General features: G+C 39.4%; 1 long non-coding RNA gene across 3 annotated transcripts in view; it reads right to left on the bottom strand.

Annotated features, from left to right (window-relative positions):
• Positions 1-283: 283 nt before the first annotated feature.
• The window catches only part of LOC122998761, a 44,400-nt gene continuing 36,390 nt past the window's right edge, over positions 284-8,293 (bottom strand). For all 3 annotated transcript variants that reach the window (XR_006407499.1, XR_006407501.1, XR_006407500.1), the window contains 2 exons: positions 1,311-1,362; positions 284-462 (listed from right to left, as the gene is read on the bottom strand). This is a non-coding gene — a long non-coding RNA (uncharacterized LOC122998761). The remainder of the gene's footprint in view (positions 463-1,310; positions 1,363-8,293) is intronic.

The raw sequence follows: 8,293 nt of genomic DNA, 5'->3' as shown, positions 1-8,293 counted from the left end.
TAACAGAGCAGTGAACCATGTGACTGACACTGCTGAGTGATGGCTTTTGTCAAATCAATGAGATGTGAACAAGTGCTGTGATAATGTTGTTAGTGGCATCATTTTCTCCTGTTCTTGGTTGAGGTGGTGATTGATAGAGGTGGTAGCCATTTTGTCCAAGGTCAGGAACTGAGAGTGTGAGACATAAACTTGCTGTGCAGTGTGTGTCCTTGAAACAAGAAAACAGCAAAAATGACCATTGGGTTGGTGACACATTAGTTTGAAAAGGACCCTTGAAAGTAGCTGATTTCATGACAATTTTTTATTTTTTAAACATATCTCATGCAGGAGAGGTTAGGGCTATTTTCAGTCAGTACATAAGGATGTGGGAATCAAACACATGTTGTTGCATAGTGAGTTATTCCTGAGAGATTATCATCCTGCAGTGACACATCTATGCTGTTAAGTGCATTCCACCTTCACCTGCGAAAAGCCAAGAGATGAATTAAGAAAAATGCGGATCCAAAATCATAAATGGTTTTACAGATCCATGGTCATTAAAAGCTGTGCAAAGAGCACTTAGCTTTGATGCACAGTAGATGCAGTGTCCATCAGAATATGAGTCACAAAGACACATTACATCCATTTAACAAAAAGGAGTCTTACCTAACACTTTAGTTAACGTCACTTCTATTTCATGATGAGCTATAAATGAGGGTGTGAGAAGAACACAGAAGGCGCTTAAGCTGAATGGTGTAAATTTACCTTTGTTCAAAACCCCACAGTAGTTATTATGGTTTTTGGTAATATCTTCATGAGACTGACTTTTTTCCTCCATGGAAGTCTGGAAACTACTTTTTAAAAGCAAGCTTCAAATGACAAGCTAAAAAAACTATTCTGATGTTATTTTCCACATGGCTCTGTGTGGCGTGATTATGCGGGTACTAAACTCCTGTCAGTCTTACTTCACGCTAAACTCAATACTCTTGTTTGGATTTTTAATTAGCTAAACTGAGAATATTAATTAGATGAGAAAATACTATTTCTTTTTGTTAAACAGATTAGAGATGCTTACTCGATTCTCAATTAGCTGCTTAAATAAAGCTGTGTGCGCTTGTTTGTGTGAAGCCCAGTTTGTTCCAAAGCTAATACCCAGTATGCAAATTCCGTTGAATACAGGCGCACAGGGTATTCCAACAAGAGAAACAGAAAACAAATGAATCAGTCTGGGTTTAGTTCCTTTGATCAACAGTGAATCAAAGCATGGCGGTCATCTCCAAAGAGAAAGTTTGACAAATTGTTAGTGTTGCATCAGGAAATCAGGGACTTACTTTCCATGGGGAGATCTCTGTTGTTATGCAGTCATAAAGGATGCAGCTTAGCCTAAAAAGTCAAATACAGAAGTTGTCAGTGCGCATGTGCAGTTGAGAGCAATTCTGTCTTTACTAACACATAGACATTGAAATCTAAACTACTGTTTAGGGACTGTTGATTAAGTTACCTCATACTTTTCTTTTAATTAAATAACGTCTATGCACTGTACAGTATGTGAGAGCCTGTAATGAGATACAGTATGTTGTCATGGATCATTAAAAAAGACGCAGGGTGGAAAATGACATCTTCACTTCTGCTCTTAACCATCTGGTGGCACTCTTCCAGCTTTTAAAGACCCAGGAGTGTGCCACATGTGCAGTCCCATAATGGGACCAAAGGCTGCCGTGCCTGATGAACAAAGGCTTTTGTAATGGAGATCACATTCACTTATTCCTTACAGTAATGCTCCCAGTCTCACTATCAGATAAAGCCTCTATGTACAGTTCCTGTTTACAATGATCTTTCTTTGTTCTGCTGAATCCTACAGAGTTTGAATTGTGATTCGGAAACCCTTTTAAACAAGTTCAGACACAACCGGATCCAAAAAATGCACAGACAGATCATGATTAATGAGATGCATCCTCTTGTGATTATATCAGTGATGAAGACCAACTCTGTAAATGACACTTCCACATTACAATTCATTAAGTATAATTGATGAGTGGTTTCATTATTGTCAGATCAGCTAAGATATTACAGTCCCTCTTAATTTCACTCAAATAATACCTCTTTCTTGGGGAGATTATTAGGATGTTGATGTTTCCTCATATGGTTTGTGCTTATTCTTTGTAGGTTCAAAAGTTTTATTGATAAGAGACATACTGTGGACATAATGTGGTCAGAAAATTCTCAGGATGCGAGATTCAACTGTGAACAAAAATTTGAAAAAGAAGAAGAAAACAACACAAAGCAGCCAAAGTGATGAGGCAATATTTTGGCACTAGAGTTAATGCAGCCCTTATGGCAGCTGTCCTTTGTGTGACATGATGATTTCGCAGCAGTAAGTCGCACCATGAGCTAATGTCTTCCACAGAATCAGAATGGCCCTTGATGTGAAAGGACTTTAGCCGAGCCCCTCTTCTCCCTGAGTGGCAGCGACCCCCTCTCTCCACGCCCACTGTTTTGACTGTCAGCAGCCCCTCCTCTTCACCCCTCTTCAGCCCTAATGAGCCATCTCCTGGGGCAGGGCTTTACCCCCGCTAGGGGTAAAGAGGCCATCATGTTGCTCATCTAAAGACGACACATAGCCATGACTTCCCCCTAATTGTGTGCCTGTGTTGGCTCATTTGTTTTCGTCGTTAAAAAAATTCACCCTCATATTTTCCCCTCCCCACTGATAGACCGGCTGTGAGCAATTTGGAGGAGCAGATCGTTTCTACTGGCTTGGGAGGGCTTTGAGGCCTCTCTCTCTGATGTAAGGAAACACCCTCAGACACACAAACAAAGGCAGACTTGCAAAGTAGAATAAAAAAAATATTAAAAACACATAAACATTCTTTAATATGCATACACACAGACGTACACACACACACTCACACAGAGCAGTGAAGCCCCTTGGGACTGTTTGTGTCTGTGGCGAATTTCAAAGTAGTAAACATCAAAACCAGACTGACTGAGACCTGTAGGAGAGGAGACCTTTAGCTGGCACATTAAATATTGATGCGGTAAAGTTATGCAGATTGTTTATTGACTGGCTTCAGAGAAGAAATGGGGGAGGGAAGAAAAAAAAAAAATCAGGTCCGTCTGGCCAACCCTATTTATAGTGTAATTAGTTTGATTTCTGAATACTGTTTAAATGTACTTCCTCTTCATGACAGTTGTAATTCCAGAAACAAACAAGCAATTGAGAAAATAATAAAAAAATATATGCTATCTTGCGTAAGTGCTTCTCTGGAGTAATGCTTCAGTTTGCACAGAATAAATCCCATGAATGTAGACACAATTAGTCTGTATTACCTCAATCACACACAATTACTGCTGATTCAGTGTAAACATGACCCTCGTCTCTGTCACTTGACTTGTCTGTGACATTTGCCAGGTGGTGTTTGCCTTCACCATGCTTACACTATTATTAGTCTAATGCCTTAGAAGCATCCTGTTTATCTGACTGAAGGCAATTAGCACAGAAGAATGCTGCACCTTCAAACAGACGCCATAGTTAGCGAGCATCTTGATTTTATTTGATTCATGGAAAGTGGTTCACGAGTAAATAAATTGCATGTACAGCACAGTGAAAGCTCACTTTCTTAACTTTCCTCAATGTGTTTTATGTTTAAATCCATATGCTATGTGTTGAGGTATGGCCTAGTGTTGGACAGACCCACCGGATATGTTTTAAGGGGACATGTTCAGGTATAAGAGCAAAAAATAAGCATCAGGGAGTATGGGATTATCTTCTGTGAAATGAATGCAAGTCATCACAAAGTAACAAGCGATTTATTTTATCTCTCAAAGGAATCCCACAGTGCTGACACATTTCTTCTCGAACTATATTGGCGACAAGCTAACATTTAATGCTGTGCTGTAGAAATGCTGCTTTCCGCTGATGATTATTTCCACTTTCTTTACTCCATCTTCATCAGAGAGCATAGGATTGCAAGTATTGAATGTTAGTTTTAAGTCTTTTAACACATACCATATGCTGTCTTTGATGGCTACTCACATTTGTGTATTTATAGCTTATTATGTCACTATCTACCCAGTTTTCAAAGGGTTTTGACTGCATCATTAACTTCACCCACTCAGGCTGTTAACTGATTTAGGGCAGAGCTATGCTATCTTTCTTCTGTCTGATTGGCAGGGTTTTATCTCCTCTAATGAAGGGGTATTAATGACCAATTTGTAAATATTAGATTAGCCAGCATTTTTAAAGCCGTAGGAAAATCAAGGGCAGATGGAAATGATGGATCTTGTGCTGAGAAGCTGGATAAGGTCGCTTTGGAAAAGGATGTCTTGGCTAATCTAGTGCCTGAAAACTGTGACCTGCAAGCAGCTGATGGATGGATGTGTTGGAATATGATGTAATGTGTTGTACAAAAGCAAATATCTTAAAAGGTATATTTATGGTCACAAATTCAAACAAGTCTTAAAATAATCACCTCATATGCTGTGCTTTGTTTTCTATTATTGCAAGGATATATAACTACCAATTAAAACCAATTCATTCAGGAGTATTTAAATGTCCAGACTGTATAATACTGCATAGTTGATGAGGGTATTATTTTCTCCATCATGTTCATAATCATGTTCACAAAAATGGTTCACTTAAATTACATTTTGAGTACATACGCATGAGGCTCCTGGAGTCAGACCGATAATGTCAGCTACCTGTGAGAGACATATCCTACTGTCGAACAGCGCTGAGATGCAAATTAATCTCGGAGTGTTTAATCAAGGGAGCAAGACTCTATTGTTTTACAGTCTGACTACCTGTATCAGAAAGCAGAGGATGTGCAGGAGGGAAGAGGGTTTACAGAGGTAAAAGGACAGGCAGACACACGTAACATGATGATTCATACAGTGCACAATGTAAACAGACAAGGGAAGAAATGCATTTCTTTGCACACTTTTCCTCAAAAATAATTCAAGATTTAGCTTCCTTATCTCATTGTCCTGTTAACGTCACATTCCACAATGCAATTTGCAGTCATAGCGAGATCTCACATCTACCATTAGATGTGTAATATGATATTAGAGATCAAATCCAATTAAGCAATAAAGATTTACACTGTGCTGGCTCAGTGTGTGATACCTTGATGAATCAAATATGATAAAAAAAAAAATTAAAAATCACTATACACTCGGCTGAGTCAGATATTTGGCGGATATTGGTACGTGATATGGTTTTCAGCGCCTGGCACTGCCTGGGCACTGTCATCAACGCCCAGCATTACACAGTGTTATGGCATGTCCTGACCTTCTGTTCATCCAGCCAGCACAGCATGGGTGCATTGCTGGGAATGTATCCAAGCCAGTCAGCACCATGTGGTTAATCCCTTGATGAAACTATTCTGCCAAAGATACCTACAAGGTTGGCACCGTGGCGGAGCATGACAGAGACATAGCCTGGGTTCCAAATTCTCTACAATGTTCCTGTTTTATTCCAGAGAGCTGCAACAATAAATAAAGTGAGATAAAGAAGAAGACAGTGATAGACAGTGTTTTTGCCTTAGGTGAGACACCTGTTACTGTCTTGACATGACAGAGAAAATAGAGATCAGAGAATATACTCAGGAGAATCGGATTGTGCTTTGTGTGTGTATAGCTGAACTCCAATCACAGACACAGTTGTTCATAACCCTTTTTCAGGCTTCTATTTCCTCACATACACACAAAAACAATCATAGAAATGCATGTGAATATGCTTGTATTATCACACATATACAGTGCACACACCTCCAGCAAGTACACCTACACACACACACACACACACACAGCACCACACATGATCATAAGCTTGGGCAAAGGTCCTTTTCACATCTCCTACGATGAGAATCAATAGCTTTAAAAACAGCGGACAGAAAACTACTCATTTTCCCTCCATTGATACAAGTGTTTCTATGGATGTCAGCTACTGTAAATAACCGAACAGAATCCTGTTTTTCACTCACCCAACACCGTCAGAGTGGGTAAATCAATGCTGGCAGCCATGCTAGTGTGAACAGACATTAAATAGCTTCAGTGTCAGTTTACATGCTCAGGTAAGACAATCCGTCTGACAAAACAGACTGATATCTGCTGCGCTGAGTGCAAAGTAAATACAGCGAAATTTAATTAGTGCCTGTTTTCAAGCGCTGTCAATGCATGAATGGATGTTGTGATGGGCATATGTGTCCATACCTACAGGGGATATGCTGTGAAAGAAACACTAAAAGAGAGAGAGCATTTGTGTGTGTGAATGCATGGAGGTGGAGGGGATTAGCCTGACAGCCTGATTGGCATGCAGGTGGAGTATTGCCTTCTCTGAATGCAGCAATATTTTGCAGCAACCCTCTGACAAGCAGGTGCCACTCAATCATGTGAACCCCATTCACTCCCTTTGCTCAAAGCACAGATGGTGCTGAACTGAATAACGATTCCAGCACTGTTATCCCTCCAAACTCCACACAAACACTGTAAACAATAATTCATTCAATAAAGCAGACAGCTCACATAGAGCTTGGTTAAAACAGTCAAGTGTTCTAGCTGATAATGATACTAAATGAGTCCATGTGAAATGATGTGTGTGTGAGACTGTCTTATCAGCAATTCATGCTAACATGACAGCTCACGCTACAATACGCTATTCACCAGCAGCTGATCTCTAGGCTGCTGTTGCATTGTGCCTTCAGGGGAGGATTTTTTTTTTCAAGAAGTAGTTTCCATTCCCAACCTGCACTCACACTCAATATGGTGACACAGAACGTGTCAGAGTCAGGCTCTGCTATCAAGCACCAGATAATTGTGCGGCCTCATGGAGAGCCAGTGCATGCAATTTTTACTTGCCTTCAGCTATAAGCACCCTACAGCACTGTCAAAACCAAAATGACAGAAAAGCAGAGAAAAGGAGTGAAGAGTTTTACCGCCTTGAGGAAAATGATATGAGCATTCTTAACAGGTCCCTTGGTAAGAAGTATTTGAGGGATTTTTGAAACAGTGCAGGTGTTTTATAAGAGGAAATTTTGTGCACAAATGTCACCTCTGCTTTGATAAGTTTTGGATGCAAATCTCTATAATAGTTTCAATAATGGGATAACACACAAGTGACCTACAGCATTACAGCAAATGTTCTTGCATTTGAGTTGATACCAATTTCAGTAGCAATTGTACTGTTTTGTGGAGTTCTTTTTTTTTCCAACAGTGACCCCTGCCCAGATTGCAAACTGACACATCTCCTACCGATCTGAGAGAACCTAACACCTTTAGATGTCCTTTAATCCGGTTTATCATTATCACTCCTTCCCCCTCTCAATTCCACTCTTTCACTTCCACTCATCTCTCATCAGTGCCCAGATCATGAAGTGACACCTGACCCAGTGGGCCCCCTGAGGTTAACACAAAGTCTAATGACTTAGAAAACTGACAGTACAATTTCAGACAAGAAAGCACAGAGAAGAAGCGACAATAATTGAAATTTCTAAACCTGAACAGGATCAGAAAAACTGAAGAAAAGAAATTAAACACAGCATGTGACTTTGAGGCTCCTTTACAATGTGACAAGGGGACTCCATCAACACCTCTGCAACCTGCTGTATCACAGTATTTAACAAAGAACCAAGTGTAACGTTCCCATTTCTCTGGTTAGTACCTCCAAAACAAGACAAGTAACCAGAGCATAACGCTAAAATTAGAATGTGTTCAAATAGCCTACACAGTGTATAACTGTAGATATTTATATATATAGGACCACTATCACAATTTGAGAGCAGCCATTGCTAGAGATTTGATTATAATAATATCATGACATATCATTTGTTTGTTTTTGTTTTTTAAGGTCGTGTTAACTGACAGTAGTTAGTAGCTTTGTCAATTTGTCATCATATTAATGTTTACAATGATTTTTGTTCTCAAATCTTTTCTGTAAACATCTTCTAAGAGAGCTATAAGTCATGTCTAAAATTACATTACAGTGTTGTACATGTCAGAAACTTACACCAGTTATTTTGATACTGGCTTGTTGTGTATATGTGACATGTTGTATGATATCCGTGAAGGCGATATGTAATAATGATTTGTTATTTTGTTATTGGAACTACATACCAACAACAAATCCCATCGGCTTTGTGTGGGAGTTGAAGTGAAACACATTGATATTCAGCTATGTGGTCTAAAATACCAAAAATGAAAGCATGTTTGTCAACATTTCTCAGCCCTTCTTTATTTTCTGATGGTTTTTTTGCAATTGCTACAGCATTTCAAGGGAAATGTTTCTTGATGAGGGAGGATTCAGTGTCTTGTCATG

Source organism: Thunnus albacares, chromosome 15 (assembly GCF_914725855.1).
Source record: "Thunnus albacares chromosome 15, fThuAlb1.1, whole genome shotgun sequence".
In the NCBI taxonomy this organism is placed as follows: domain Eukaryota; kingdom Metazoa; phylum Chordata; class Actinopteri; order Scombriformes; family Scombridae; genus Thunnus; species Thunnus albacares.
Note: the sequence above shows the minus strand (reverse complement) of the source record. Positions and strands in the feature narration are given on the sequence as shown.